Source organism: Limulus polyphemus, unplaced genomic scaffold, assembly GCF_000517525.1.
Source record: "Limulus polyphemus unplaced genomic scaffold, Limulus_polyphemus-2.1.2 Scaffold1589, whole genome shotgun sequence".
Classification (NCBI taxonomy): domain Eukaryota; kingdom Metazoa; phylum Arthropoda; class Merostomata; order Xiphosura; family Limulidae; genus Limulus; species Limulus polyphemus.
The window spans coordinates 62,935-80,016 of NW_013667199.1; the positions used below are offsets into that span (position 1 = coordinate 62,935).

The 17,082-nt window shown below is 37.2% G+C and overlaps 1 protein-coding gene across 2 annotated transcripts in view; it reads left to right on the plus strand.

The window, feature by feature from the left end:
* Positions 1 to 17,082, plus strand: part of LOC106464216 (CD109 antigen-like) — a 77,309-nt gene that overhangs the window by 8,921 nt on the left and 51,306 nt on the right. Inside the window, exon 1 of one of the 2 annotated variants that reach the window (XM_022391923.1) lies at positions 15,846 to 15,864. The exons of the other annotated variant lie outside the window; for it this stretch is intronic. The gene's annotated coding sequence lies outside the window, so the exon portion shown is untranslated. Of the gene's footprint in view, positions 1 to 15,845; positions 15,865 to 17,082 lie in introns of those variants that run through there. 2 annotated transcript variants of the gene reach the window in all.

Below are 17,082 nucleotides of genomic sequence, written 5' to 3' on the forward strand. Positions count from 1 at the left end.
TACACTACAATACGGCATGACATATGAACTTCAAAAGCAAGAAATAAAAATATTTGTTACTCTTAATTTTGGTTTTATTTATTCTTGAAATAAATCACTTTCGGAACCCTGCGGAAATGTATTTAGTATTTACCAATACTTCAGTGATAAAGACTCATTAAATTTCAAATAACTATAATCAGTGGCAGATTAAGATAGGATCACCCCAGAGCACCCTGATGTAAGGGGCTCCAACTCTTCATAAATCAATTTTGTTCTAACAAATCTTGCTAATTAGGAACTCAGATTACAGATATTGACCAGCTAGAATATAAAATAAGAACCTCTTATCTTTTCTATTTCCTGAGATATCGCTACAAAAAACTGAATCAAACACAGTGACCCCCACCCATCTTTTTCCATTTTTGAAAACACCCTTTTACGTGCACCTACTTCTGTGTACGACGTGTGAATAACCAATCGCCGTTGGGCGTTATAATGTGATAGTCAATCCCACTGTTCGTTGGTAAAATAGTACCCCAAAAGTTGACTAGCTGTCTTCCCTCTGGTCCATCACTGCTAAATTAGGGATGGATAGCGCAGGAAGTAGTGAAAAGACAGGACATAACAGAGGACGACATGGCAGAACTTTATCAAAATAGTGTCGAGTGTCTTACCGAAATTTCATTATTACATAATGAAACCTAATTTATTTTTTCAGGAGAAGAAAGCTTTGTATAAATTAAAACGTAACGCCGACATTAATAGTTAAAGAATCCGATAAAGTAAAGGATTTGTAGTTTTAGCAAAGGATAGTTACGAGCGAAAGATGTATATACTCGTTTATTACATGAAGATAACTATCTAAAATTAAACGGATATCATACTAAAACACTTGATAGTAAAGGCAGAATTCTTCTAAATAAATTGGAGAAAGGTAGTGAATAGTTTAAAACCATATTACACTCGAGCCCCTGAATTCTACAACCATCATATTAGGTAATAAATCTGGCATACTTCTGAGACTTGCAGCATCAGCATGCAGATCTATGACAAAGTGCATCGCCTCCAAGAAAGTTCTCATTAAAAGTGATCTGTTTAAACTAATATTAAACCTTATATTACAAACTTTTCTAAAGGTGGTCAAGATAAATTTTAAAGAGATCATACCATACTAACTTTATCCAGTATTCTATAACAATATTGTTACGTATCTGCTTGTTTGTTAATTTTCCGTAGAAATTCTTTCCGAGAAACTTCAGTGATACAAGTACTTTCTTGATTAAAACTAGTTTATTCTTTCTCGATACACATTTTAGTAATACACATAATTTCCCCAGTCACTTTAAACATAACCTTTATAACAGACGCTATAAATCACAGCGATTTACGCACTTTACTTATAGTGCCTACTGTTCGCCTGACTCATTTCTCTATCTCTTCGATCCCGCTGTTTTTCTCGCCAGGCTTATGTACTAAAAAAGAGGGCGTTCTGAACAGACTAGAGTTGCTGGGCAAATTCATGATCCTTTGAGAAACTCCAGCGTGCATGTTCCCAGCGTCGCGTGACTTCCGCAGTGGTAACACTGCCCCTTCCTTAGTATTGTTGTCCCGAACAATAGCCTTTACATTTAACCAATAGATAATTAACAATAACTTAATCAAATGTACAGAATTACAAACACAAAATTAAAATACAAGAAAGCATCTTGATTTTACAACACTTGTCTTCTTCCGTACTGGTCTCCATCTCGTTGGCTTCTGCTTCACGTGGGGTTCATCTGCTCTATCTTTAAATGTCCTATTATCGGTAACAGTCACATCAGTGGTAGTAACTTCATCAAGGGCTTCACTGTTTCCCTTCTCAAAACCGATTACAGTTTCTTCTTTGACAGTGGCCTATTCAGGTGCCACTTTTTCAGCAGGATCACTTGTTCTGTTGTTCACTTCGTCCCAACTGAAATGTCCTGGACCGTGATAACGCCAAAACCCGTTGGCATGCACCACCTTTGGCTTACCTCGCCGACCACATTTTATCCGGAAAGTCACGTCTGAGAGACGATCCACTATGTCATATGGGCGTTCCCATGGAGAAAACAACTTGGGAGACTTCCCTTTGGTCTTGCTGGGATTATACAACCACACCTTGTCTCCTGGTACAAAGCTGACTTCAGTAGATCTCTTATCATAACATAGCTTCATGGAATCAGCAGACGTTTTCAAGTTTGAACGCACTTGATGGTGAATATCATCCATCCTTTCCTATAACACTTTCATAAACTCTGACACATTTTCAGGCAACTCTTCATAAGGTGGGCGTTCTGTTAACAGATCCACTGGCAACCAAAGTTCCCGACCAAACATCAACTTTGCTGGAGTGTATCCAGTGGCTTCATGATCTGCTGTTCTATTGGCCATCAACAGTGGAGGGAGTAAGACATCCCAGTCATCTTGGCGACTATTACAAAACTTTGCCATTTCCTGTCCCAGTGTCCAGTTGTACTTTTTTACCAACCCATCAGACTGTGGGTGAAGTGCCGTTGTTCTGGTCTTTCGCATGCCAAACAATTTGCAGCATTCATGGAACACATCTGATTCAAAGTTACGGCCTTGATCTGAATGCAGTTCGTATGGCATGCTAAATGTGAAGAAGAAATCACTAATAGCCGAAGCTACGGTTGTAGCTTCTTGATTTGGTATTGCATATGCCTCGGGCCACCTGATGAAATAATCCATCACCACACAAATGTACCTGTTTCCAGCACTAGTTTGGGGAAAAGGACCAGCAATGTCAATGGCTACTCTTTCCATTGATGTGCCAACTTGATATAACTTAATTGGAGCACGTCCCTTATGCTTGGGTCCCCTTTTAGCACAACATGTACTGCATGTTCTGCACCATTCTTCCACGTCTTGCCTCGTACCTATCCAGTAAAATCTCTGTCGTAGATGACTCAATGTCTTCTTAACTCCAAGATGTCCTCCTGTTAAACTATCATGGGCTTGACGCAGCACAACTTCCCGTAACGTATTCGATATAACTGTTTGACAGGTCGTCACTTTCCCATCTGCAGTCTCCCATCTCCAGACAAGACTACAATCATCAAGCTTCAAATGGTCCCATTGTACCCAATAGTTCTTTGTCACAGAGCTTAAGCTAGACACCTTCTCCCAAGCAGGGCACAGAACACTTGCTTGTAGAAAATCAATTATTGGCTTCAATTCTTGGTCTTTCTCATGTTCTGCTTTAATATCTATATTTGGTTCCACTTCATGATCATCAACTCCTTCAGTCACTTGGACTTCAGCTTGGTGGCATCTGGTTAGTTCAACCTTTCTTTTGCAGCAATGTCCGCAGTCATTTTTGCAGGGTCTTCAGCTCAGTCTGTCGGCATTTCCATGAGATTTTCCTTCTCGATATTCAATATCATAGTTATAATGGTCTATCTTTCCGATCCATCATGCCAGTTGTCCCTCTGGGTTCTTTAATGATCTTATCCAGCATAATGCAGCATGGTCTGTCCTGATGGTAAACCTGGTGCCATAGAGGTAAGGATGGGAATATGTCAGACTCTTTATTATAGCATGGAGTTCCCTCATTGTTACACAGTAGTTCCTCTCTGGTCTACTCAACACCCCACTGATGTAGGACACCACATGTTCGTTTTCGTCCACTTTCTGAGACAACAATCATCCAATTCCGACATTATTAGCATCACAATCCAGTATGTACGGCAGTGAGGGATCTGGAAGACTTAAAAGTGGAGCAGAGGCCAATTTTTCCTTCAACGTCTTGAAAGAATGCTGGCAAGAAACTGTCCATTCAAACTTTTGGCCTTTTTTTAGTCAAATCATGTAGTGAAGCAGCTATAGTTGCAAAGTCCTTCACAAACTTGCGGTAGTAAGTACAGAGTCCCAAGAAACTTCTTAGCTCTCCCACATTGTCTGGTGTTGGCCAATTATGCACTGCTTTCACCTTGTCAGGATCAGTTCGCACACCATGCTCACTTACAATGTGGTCCAAGTAAAGCACCTCTTTCTGAAACAAGTGATATTTCTTTGGATGTAGTTTGAGGTTTGCTGCTTTCAAATGCTGGAATACTTCCTCCAGCCGGGACATCAAAAGTTGTTGCAAACACAATTACATCATCCAGGTACACTAGGGCTATCCTCCATTGTAGGCCTTCCAGTACTCGTTCCATCAGCCTCTCAAATGTTGGTGGAGCATTACTAAGCCCGAATGACATCACACAGTATTGCCAGACCTTGGCCATAACTAAATGATGTCTTAGGATTATCTGCTTCAGCCATTTTCACTTGATGGAAACTCGACTTTAAATCCAGAGTTGAAAACCACCTAGCTCCACTTAGGGCATCAAGAGTATCATTAATTCTTGGCAGTGAGTACGAGTCCTTTTCAGTTATACTGTTAAGAGCCCTGATATCCACACAGCAACGTTGGGTCCCGTCCTTCTTCTGGACTAACACGACGGGAACTGACCAGGGACTATCTAATTTCTCGACTATCCCTCTCTTAATTAGGCCATCCATGACCTTCTCCATCTCTTATCACTTTTCTGGAGCTATTCTCCTAGGAGGGATCTTTATTGGACAGTGATTGTCTGTGTTTATTCTGTGTTCCACACTGTCTGTGCAGCCAAGGTCATGATCTCCTTTTGAAAAAACGTCTGCATAATTCACCAAAAGTTCCCTAACCTGAAGAGCCTGTGATGATGACAAATGGACTATACTTTTCTTATAGAGGTCAGTTAAATGTTCTGAGAGAGGTTGTCCTTTCTTTATGGTTGTATTTCTTGCCTTAACATTGCCTAGCTCTACCTCCTGGCACACACCCAACAATGCCCCTTCCCTAAGTGTCTGCACACATTTAGAGAAATTAGCAACTATTATGGGTACTACTTGATGACCTGTCACTAGTGACCTTCCAATCTTCAAATCTTCTGGCCTGGATGGGCCTTCCACTGCTTTCACAAGCATTGAGCTTCCTTGGGGATGTTCTTTTATTCTACCCAAATTATGTTCTCTGACATAGGGGGGTATTGTAGTTGACTTAAGTGCTGTGACATGCAACTCAACAGATGCAGCAACTCTTACCAGAAATTAGCCTTTGTTGTTCCCAAACGTCATTTTATCGAAGTTAACCACACGCTCCCTCGATAGTAAGTAGTCCAACCCTAATATGCATGGGTCTTCAATATCAGCCAAGTATACCTTGTGTCTGTCCTTTATGCCCATGAGCTCAATAGTTACCCACACTGGTCCCCACAATTTTGCGTAATGTCCTGTCACACCACATAACTTCTGTATGGCTTCTGGTACTCCTTTGTGATCCAGCACCTTGATACTCACAAGGGTTTGCTGAGATTCAGAATCTATGACAAAGTTGCACTTTTGGCCATCCAGCTTTCCTGTTATTTAGACACTATGTGTGCTTACCATTTTATACTTAGCTGTTGGGACTTTCACGATGGGGGTTGGTGGGCGTCCCTCAATACCAACTACTACTGGTTTCCCGAAGTTGACTTATTGGTAGTATTCTTCTTACACTGGCTCCTCGTATGTCCTTGCTCTCCACAGTTCCAACAACCTTTCTGGGTAGCAGCCTTTCCTGCCGTGGCGTCTTCTTTGTGTTGAAGTTGCCAGCATTGAGTTCTCTTGTGCCCAGGTTTGATACAGTGCCAGCAAAGTCCCTCAAACTTTTCTGAAAGCTGACCTTTTCTGGCCTTGAATCCTGATGACTGTACCAACCTTGGTACCTCTGTGCTGGACTTAAGATAGGATTCGAATTCAATAGCTCTGGCCATTGCATCCTGCATATTAGAGGGGTGTGCTTGCTTCGCTTGTATCTTCAGTTGTGGACTGTCCAAGGCATCTATAAACTGATCCCTCAGCAACAGCTTGAGGACATCAGGTGGTGCAGTTGGGTAGGCCTTGTGTACCATACTTTGCAAGTCCTGTGCCAGCTTTTGCAGGCTCTCCCCTTTAGCACGGACTCTCGTCCTAAACCTAGCCCTGTAGACTTCTGACTGATTCTGGGTTCCGTAGCTGATTTCCAGAGCCTCTACCAGTGCTCTATAGTTGTGTCTGTCGGCTGCTGTCAACTGTCCAAGTATTTCCAGTGGTTGACCCTTCAAGCATGTTGCCAGATATACAGCTTTCTGCTCCTCTGTCCATCCATTCATTTCTGCCAGTAGTTCAAATTGTGCACTATAAGCTTCCCACAGTGCCTTCCCATCGAATTCCTGTGGCTTCCCTCGTACTACATCACCCCTATTGCTGACACTCATGTATGGAATGTGACTTCTGACAGGACTGAAGATGTCTGCATTAGGGTTTAGCTGCGGGGGTCTGGAAGGGGCTTCCTGTTGGCTTGTCCATGATTAATATATCCTCCTTGTGTAAAAGACAGTAAATCGTCCTTTAATGTATTTAATTCACTTTGAAATTTACTAATTTTCCATTTGTGCATGCTTGCTTTCTCTCAACTGTTGGAAACTTTCTTGTTGTTTATTTTCTTTCTCCTCCAACCACTGCTGTAGTCTCTTGTTTATTTTCTCGTTCTTTTTGTTACCTTTCTTTTTCTTCCAACAACTGCTGTAACCTATCTTGTTTATTTTGCTGTTCGAGCTGCCACTGTTGCAGGTTTTCTCTCCACTGCTGTTGTCTCTCTTGTTTCTTTTCTTTTTCTTCCAACAACTGCTGTAATCTCTTGTTTATTTTGCTGTTCGAGCTGCCACTGTTGTTGTCTCTCTTGTTTCTTTTGCTGTTCTTGTATTGCTGCCATCAAATCTGATAAGTCGTAGTTTGATTTGTCACTTCTCGTTTCCACCTTTTTTTTTTCATTCCACTTCTGACACCAATTTGTTATGTATCTGCTTGTTTGTTAATTTCCCGTAGAAATTCTTTCCGAGAAACTTCAGTGATACAAGTCCTTTCTTGATTAAAACTTGTTTATTCTTTCTTGATACAAATACTAAAAAAGAGACTAGAGTTACGGGCAAATTCATGATCCTTCGAGAAATTTCAGCGCGCATGCTCCCAGCGTAGCGTGACTTCCGCTGTCGGAACAATATATTTGTAGCCTAGAACAGGCTATAGTATAAGACTCGAAACGTACCATATTCTTCAAAGTAAATATTTTAATACCTGTTATGTATCTAACCATGACAATGATTGATATTCGATCTTCACAACCTTACTGTAAGTATTTTAAAAGAACAACAACAAACAAACGTATTATAAAAAGTAGGTGAACATCACATTTCAACTTCCTGTCAACCTCAGTGGTCATACTACTGTATAACATAGGATTACCTTGCGCTGCTATCGATCACTTGAAATACCGGAAAGCCGTAATACACCTTACTTAGTGCATTGCTTCTCCTTGTAGGCCCCAAACACGCTCTATTCACCTTAGCAAAGACAGCTTTTGTTAGGCCTACGGCTAAGATCATGAATATACTAAATTCCTTTATAGTTTAATGATTTAATAATTTTTTTTAACCCCAAAAATCCGTAAGTAACACGATATTTCTTAAAAACATTAATATAAATTAAGAATTATCGTCTACATGATATTTATATTAAGTTAAACATTTATGTAATATACACCTCATTAATGCTTATAAGTGTGAATTTGATACGAAAACTATGCTTTTTAGTAGAATCATAATTTTACATTTAAAAACACTTTTTAAGTAGAAATAAAGTTATCTTTGAAATGTGTGAATCGATCAAAACTTGGTGGAATGAAGTAACACTGATTCATATATTATTCATCGAAAGATAGCTTGTAGGTTTTGATTCCATGAGTTTCCTATATACATAATACAACTACGTGACATGATACGTTGTAGTTCTATATTGTAGGTTTTTTTTTCTTTATCTCTTAAGAAGACAGTGTGCATCCGCCTTAAAGAAGGACCATCGGCTCAAGAAAATTGTTATTTATATCGGAATAGAAATGCAGTAAAAAAAGATGTTCAACACGTTGTAATATATTTAGTTGGACGAATACATGCTGTACCGAACCTTGTAAGTTATTGGTAGTTGTTGAAAATGAGGTTTAATCAGTGAAGTATTAAGTACTATGCTGATATACAAATACTTGTTAATGTTTGTTAAAACAGTGAATTTTAAGTTTTCTTCACCCTTGCTTAGTGTGGTTTTAATTTTAAAATTTGTCTATATCTGTGAACGTAATGTCTGTCAACGTTAACGTAGAGAAGTTTTTTCTATTTGACTTAGAAGGCAGTGCAAAGAAATATGCAATAAAGGTAATTATTTAAATGTTTCATTAGGATGACTGGTATAAAAGCCCGTCAAAAATGACGGGAAACCATTGTTGAATTATTAACGAATATTATAGAATTTAACTACAACGAATTTGTCTGTACCTTAAAAATGCAGCTACTCTTCACTTTCAACTGTACAAAGGATAAGATATTTGTTAGTAATAAACGTTTATTTTTCTTTGTTTTAATGCCAAGTAGGTAATATATTTATTAACATTTATTCACCATTAAAAAAGGAATTAGTGGTAAAAGTTGGCATCATTCCAATATAGTTACTGGTTACTTTAGCATTGAATTAATGTGAATATTTAGTGCCCCAAAATGGCATTTGGAGGCATAAATGGCCCCCCGGCCTTTGTAGCCTAGGACCAGCTAAAAGTTTCTCTTACTCTTATCCCTGTGATTATTTGCTATGGCGAACAGAAGTCTGAAACTTGTGTCATGGCTGTTAACACAGAAGTTATAACCTTAACGTGATCATATCTCGCACTTTGTCGTAGCTGTTCTGTACTTCATTCCATTTCTCTCTCTCTCTCTCTCTCTGTGAACTAGCTAATTTTAAGTATTGTTAAAATTTATTAGTGAGGATGATCGGTTCTTTAAAAAATCAGTTACACAATGGTATAAAATCAGGAAAGGTGATTTGCGGTTTAAAACTGTTTCGTAATTTATGGTGCATTTAGGTGATACAAGAGGTGAAGTTTCTTTTTACTCTAAATGTGTAGTGGTTTCGAGTGAAAAGTACAATGTATGAAATATGCAATCAGCACAAGAAGTTGAACTTTCTACCATCCAAGCGTTGACGTAGTGAAAGTCCATTTTGTATCGGCGATTATTGGACGATTGAATTTACTCTAGTATTTTAACTATTACTAGGTGACGTACCCGTTCAACGCAAAGAAGACATTGGAGGTGGAGGTAAAGATCCTAACTCTGACCTCTTTCATTCCCTGGGGGTCGTAAGGGTATAGTTGGTCCAACGGTTCGTCTGTTAAAGCGGACACATACATAATTGTGAAATGGTAGTTTAGAGTTTATTGATCTAACATTCTAAAGTAATATTTTTTGGTATTATTCAACCATTCGTCATCCAAAGAATAGGGTAATCGGACGTCCCAGGTTCCAATTTTCTGTGGTGTACCGATAGTTGTTGTTCTTGGGACAAACATTTGGCCCAGTTGCACGAAATCTTAACTACTGTATAATATTGGGCAGCTCACTAACTGTATTCCTCTATTCGAAGCACACAAAAATTACTGATCTACAAGGGTTCAAACTGGTCTTACGTGTATGCTTCCGCGAATGTAATATACTTGTTGCATCATCTACCACATTTACAAAGATTGTCCAAGGTCAACGTTTTGTGATACAAGTTTTAAACGAAGATAGCACGTGGTTGACCGGATTGTTCCGGTTTGTAAACACGACTATACGTTTTATAATTTCATTTGGGACAAACTGTAATGTATAGCTAAGAACTACATAATTTTTAGGCTAATTATTTTAAACATGTCTCACGTAAATACTGTTTACGCTTTTATCTGTGGTGTTGTTTTGTTTTTTTGTTTTTTTTAGTTTATAACTAAATAGTACTTTTAGTACTAAGATATATATATATATATATATATATATATATATATATATATAAAACAAAAAAAAATGGTTTGTAATGAACCAGACATTGTAAATTGGGTGAAGTGGCGTATAATTCCGTTTTTGTTTAGTGGATCTGATTATAAGGGAAACTGCAGTGAACGTGGATTACATACGAAAAGACATCGCAGCGAAACGTTTCGTTAGAAAAATTGAGTAGTGTTACCAATTTCCAGTGAAAAACTTTTTTTTCTTCACGAACTGACACTATAGCTACCCTGAAAGTGTAAAATAGAATAATCTCATATTTATAGAATCACATTTTAAAACTATAGCCCAATTTATTAAAGGCTTATCTAGTTAAGTAATAACCATAATAATTACATAAAAAATGCACCAAAGTTGTCTAGAATCTACTCAAACGAAAAACTTTTTTTTTCGCAACTAGGAAGGTCTTCATGTCAATTTCTGCAGCTAACCAATGACAGGTTAGTTTAAGAAAACTTAGCATAGAGGGATGGAACACTACCATGTGATCTGTGTTTCTCAAGTGATACGCCAAGTAACATTTAAATCGCACCGAGGTTTAGAGAAACAAGGACATTTTAATACTTTTGCTGTTTCTGATAAACAGAAAACGCAACGTTAGAAACTGGGACGTCTAGTAACTACTACTGATTCTTAACTGCTCAATCTTCCAAACTTGACACAATAGCCTATCAAACTAAAAGACTCAAGCGCCGCCTGTAATAACCACTTTAAGACCTGTTAATCAGAATTAAACTTGATCATATTTAGACTCGAAACTACATTAAATTCGTGCATGTAGTGATCAAAACACAGAATATCTCACGAACAACAAATGTAGTTATGCCTGAATGTCTCTTAATACATTCTACTTGTACATGTGATAGAAAGCAAATGCAGTTGCTAATATCCGTCTGTGCTTATATTGAAACCATATACATTGTGAACACTATTAGTCACTATCATTGAATAAAACGCGCAATTCCAGAATCTCCTACTCTCATTCACGATTTGTTTTTTGAGCGGGTTTATAATTTCTAATTAATGTGTCGGATAGGCGAAAATTCTGGTTACGAAAGCGTTTTATTTGTATATTTTGCGATATTTTACAGGAAAAATGTTGACACCATGTTAATATTCTAAAATGCAGTATTTCTACATCTATAGCATTGACAGTTTTAAACAATAATAAATAAAACTTCTACTGTATAGATAATATAGACAAAAATCAGTGAACACAATTTTGACTTAAATAATGTTTTTGAGGAGAAGGTCAGTATCCTAGAATTTTTTTCACCGCTAAAAAAATTTAGAAAACTTTTCGATATGCACGAGCTAACTCTGTTTTTTTAAGTTATTATTCTAAGAAAGTGCATTGTCACAGGTAAACCTAGCGATTCATAACATCCTTCTGCACATCCTACTTCAATGATGCATTGTCTTTAGGCGAATAGTTTAGATGTAGGATATTTGGTCTCTGTACCTTCGTCATCGGAGGGGTGGGATTTGGTACTTATACTTGTTTCATGTGACACGTAGAACCACCCGAATCTTAACTTATACGGTCTTCAGTGTGTGCTGTAATCAACAGTTCATATCTTTCATTACGTCACGTAATTCTTCAGTCTTTCTTTCTTTTTTTCACTGAAAATTAAACTGCAATTGTACTTTTACCGTTTCTTTAGTTGTCTTCTTGCAAAGTTGTACTTAATGTTTGATTGCATCGTAAGTTCCCCATTCAAGAGACTCCCAAATGAATTGTTAACTTTAATTTTCTTGTATAAGGAGGGCCTAGCATGGCCTGGTGGTCAGGACATTCAACCCGACACCGAATAAGCTGAGCCTTTCAGCTGTGGGGGTGTAATAATGTGACGGTAAATCTTTCTATTATTTCGTAAAAATTAGCCTAAGAGTTGGCGGGGAATGGTATTGACTTGCTAACTACCCTCTTGTCTACCACTTAAGTTAGGGTAGGCTAGAGCAGATAACCATCGAATAGCATTGCGGGAAAATTCAACAAAACAACCTTGTACAAGGACAAGTAATATGGTGGGATTTATTATAACGATGTATAAATAATTCTTGGTGCATTTTTATTACTTGCATTTCAGTCAGATAAATGTTTTAATCTTGAAATTTTACCAAATAAAATAATATGACTAATATATCGAACTTTGTGTAGATCTACAGAAACTCTGAAAGTGTGTATGTTGAGGTAGGGGAGTTATGTGCTTGTCGAATTGCCAAATTTTTGAGACATCCCCGTCATAGTTAATGTTTTACACTAGCCTCAATACTTACAATGGTGGATAGTGCAATTAAAGTGTTCCTGGAAACACTACTAATTGTTCCACTTCTAGATGTTTGAATGTATGGCTTACGTACTTCTTAAAATGACGTCACCACACGGACGAAAGTTGCTCCCGGAATCTGAAACTTCTCTTGAAAGAGTGGGTGGTTCTTAACAGTTTATGGGTTAGTGCATGATAGTGGAAGCAATAAGTTTCCCAACAGTTTACTGGTCATGTACAATCGTGCTATAACGGAAACGAAACGGTAATTCCGAACCTTTTCCTTTTGAGTAATAACTGAAGAAATCTCATCATATAATTGACTTTACAGTCATTATTATAGTGCAGGAAACTGTGATTGCTTGCAAATTTGATTAAACTATTACATAACTCCCAAATTATTGGTTTGTTTTATACCGTGTATCAACGAGGGGGGGGGCTATATATTATTTTAATTTTATCTGGGTAGTTTTAAATCTCACTGTATACAATATGAATCTACAATATGCTATTCATTTATATGCTTTCTAACCTGCTTGGTTTGTTGTACTTAGTTATATACTTGAGTCCCTGTTTTCAGGTTGGGTAAGTTTTTAATGTCTGCATTACTTTACAAAATTTAGCGTTGTATGAAGTGGATCGTTGCGTTCCTCATTCTCATATAATGATATTTTTTTTTACCCATCCGTAACTAGTTACTTTAATTCAGATATATTCAGGTAATTTATTTTAAAAATTTTCTGAATATAGTTAGCGACTCTGTTAAACCGGATGTCCAAAAGTCTTAAATCTGCACCAATTCTCGTAGGTGAAGTATACCTACAACAGTCATTCCATATAAAATTGGGTACGAGCAGGGTGAGTTCATTTGTAGAAGTGACGTAGATATTTGTGCAAGTTAATATTGCTGGGAGTTTCTCCCCTTGAATGTTTAATTGGAACATTCTTGACGTAGGTAACCTAAGAATTGTGGGATACCCACCTGAGACTTCGTCTCATTTGAAAACGTGCTATTATAATTAAGTTATTCTGATCCTTGTCCTGTGCTGAAGTGTTTGAAGTCGTTCTCGTCAGTCCCAGCAGCTAGTTAGTCTTATTGTATAATAGACATCCAGTAAGTAAAATATTAATTTTTTTATGAGGAAAGATCTTTTTCTTTGTTCATTTGTTTTGTTTTATTTTGATGTTCGTGTTCATATTATTATTATTATTATTATTATCCTACGTGACATTTCGGGAATCGACGTTCTGCAAATATTTTTTTCAGGTAATTGCTTATGTGTTGGATATCAACATACCTGAATACCACAGTTTGGATATTAATCTTCCAACATTACGTATATAGCTTCATCTGGATATGGTTCTAATCGTCTTGTATTGTTGTACATAATGGGTATTGTTAACAGCTTAATATCAGGCGTAACATGTTTGTGATTGTGGAATTTTAATGTGCAAAAAAGACAACAACAAAAACCCTCGTCGTACGGTATATCGTACTCGACCTGGATTTCATACGTCTAGTGAACTACGGTTCCTTGATGCAAATCGGCTTGAGTAAAGGACCTGAACGTGTTGAGAGCATCGACCTAACGATTGTTTTTATCTGGCAGGCGCAGGGTAGCTGCACATATTGAGGAAGCTCACGTGTAGATCCGTCTTATTATTTCCAGCAGATAGAAATGCACGCGTTCTGTTTGTCTGTGTACAACAACTATACACATTTCGTGAGAACACTAAATCACACATCGCAAGTCGGGGTTTGTAAGTTAGTGATGTTATAATACTCTGAAAAGGCGTGAGAGAGAGATACCAATCATAGAGGTTAAAACCACAACAAACACTGGAAATAGCTTTACGTAATACGCGTTTTCCAGGAGAAGAGTTGTTGAATATGACAAATACGTCCTTCAAGGCTAAATCTGAGTGTGTTCCAATATTGAGTTGTTTTTTCTCGATCTCCATGTTTTATTTAGATTTTATTTGACTAAATTATCAAGATATCCAAAGGTCGCTTTGTAGGAACACTTGATCTCTGTGTATGTGGACAGTGGCTCGCTATTTCTGGATAGACAATTGAATTGTTTGTTTTATATATATCCAGTGAAACATTGCAGCAAGAGTGAAGCTGGTTCAAACTTTTGATTCTTTTAAGGTAGGAGAAATGTTATCGATTGAAGGATAGCGGTTTGAACTTGTGTTATTTTTGTTTTGGGGCTTTGGAGATTTTACCGTGGGTACCGTAAATGAGATATTTATCAAAATCGTGAGTGGTTGATGTTCCTATACACAGCTTGTCAATCGAAGTATTTTACATAGATATTCCATAACTAGCATAAGTAAATACTTTTTAGTAAGCAACCTATCATAAACGTTCATTGACAGTTATATTTATTTTTTCTGTGTTTAAACTATCCTTGTTATTTCTGGAAGTTTCGTATAACTATTCTGAATACAAGAATATATTAATGAGCACGCTTTTCTCCTATTGATAAACTGGGCGACTATCTCGGTTGTTCATGCCGTTTGATAACATTATCGTCACAACTAATACTATATCGTATATACCAGCCGGCCTGATGAACACGTGTATCGGCGAAACGTCTCTTCGGCACGGGATATCATAGATTGTGTTGACGCTTTTTTATACTTTCTTTAATTCACTCATTTATTCATAATTATAATTGAAATGTTTAGATATGATTGGAAACTATACATATTTTTGTTATTAATGAATGTTGTTAGTTTTTTTTCCCCTCCTTTGTTTGGTTTTCTTTTTCTCTTCCGGATATAGCAGTTTCTAATGTCGACTCTGGCATTCATGCTGTTTGATCTTTGAATTGGCATTTTATGTGTTCAAAGCTATCGTTTCTCAGCATATCTGGTAACCACGGCTATTGTTTTATTATTTTTAGCCGCGGCATAGCAACTCATAGAATGGCTGAGTTTTTCAACTACAAACTTTTGGCTCCGTCATCTCTTCATCAATTTGAGATCTAATTACAGTTTTGGATTCGGAAGGTCAAAATGCTGCCTAAAATAATTTCAATTTGAGAGTAGGCTTGTAGAGATCTTGAGTAATAAAATCGAATCGGGTATACGCGCGCCCCACGCTTGATTTTGGTGGTTCACAAAACTATAGCTAATAAAAAAGGGGAAAAAAGGTCTCTTAGATTAATTTACTCTAATTCTGCCTTAAAATTTTAAGTGCCGCGGCTATTGAGGATTCCCTCTTGTTTCATCAATGGAATATTGTAAATAAAGGTAAACTAGCATTTCCCAATTAAGGCGTAAGTTAGTTGTGTGGTTCTTCATACTGTTGACCTATCGTGGTAAGTACTAGTCGTTGTTTCACGTGAGTTTTTCTGTTATCTTAATTTGTGTCGCAAAGCGTAACTGATATGCTGAGCTTCGCATCGGTAAAATAATATTGTATCTTGTGGTATTCTGCGGTTGCACCAACACGACGACAACAATAATTTATGTATTTGTGTACGTATGGCCCAGACTCGTACTGTTTTTCTTTCTTTCTGAGATAGGTCGTAAGTTTAACCACGTGACTAACTGCTAACTACCGTCCGGTGAAGAGCTGTTGGCTAACTGCCATTTCGCAACATTTTATGTGCAAAAAAAACAACACATTCTGGAGCAAGGGTAACACTGTAAGTGTCCACCTTATTATACCCTAATTGTTAGGAGTTTTAAGCATTCTGATTCTATTTAGGAATGACCGTCACTACTGAAAACAGAAGATCCTATGACTGTTAGGGACCACAATCTATCGTCAGTGTTAACTTCTAAATGGTTTTACCCAGTGTTGGAATTCGATATCTGTATCGATACATTTATGTATCTGTTGTTTATTCTTGGGTTAAAATTATATTTGAACACTTGTCAAGAATTTAATGTGATCATGGGCGTTGTTAGGCGAAAACTTGGGGGAAGCTATTGCTGATGGGTTTTTTAATTTAAGCCTGAAACTGCAAATTCTGGTGACATTTTTTTGCTTGCATAATCTATGAAAAATTAACCATATAGGATAAACAAAATATTGTTAACTTACATTTTCATCATTGGCATTTTTTTCTACGCATTTTTGTTGGGGGAAAAAAACAGCAGTTGGCGTTGCTAGCTCAAATAAATATAACTCGGGGGACTTCGTATTAGTGAACTATATATATAGGAAACTGGCATAAGTTGATTAAATGTGGTTTATTAATATAAACGCACTATGAAGATAAATTTTCAGGAGCTCATTACGCTAGCAATGTCAGTTGACGGTGTTACAAATTCCCCTTTTTAAAGAAATTTGTGTATTTGGTATTACATTACACATGCGTATCGCATTTTCATTTTAAATGCGAAATTGTCATTCTGTCCGTATACTGCCATAATCTAATTAGGCGTAACTAAGTTTGTGAAAGTTTATATCAAAGAAAATTCATACCTTGAGTTTTCATTGTTACGTACAGCCATACAATTGTTTGCATATTTACAGCCCTGGTGACAATGATCCCCTGGGGCCTTTTGGGCAAAACCAGTTCGGTTTGACAGTAAGCAGTATGGTATTCTCAAGTGCACTGATTAACCTTACAGGTAAATTAGTAACCGTAATAGCAGGAAGAACAGTAGAAGATGTTATTCGGAAATAAACCTGAATTTCTTACTTTGAGTTGAAGAAAGAGACCAAACAAAGTGAAAAGTAATATTTATTAAAGTCAAAACAATCCAAAGTAGACGTGCGCACGATACTTAATGATAATACCTCCCATTAAAATTACTTTTAATACAGCCGAAGTAATTGTGAAAATAAGAGTGTGATTTCGTATATAATGCAATAGTATTGTTGCGTCAGCAGTCACATGACTACAGTGACGCAA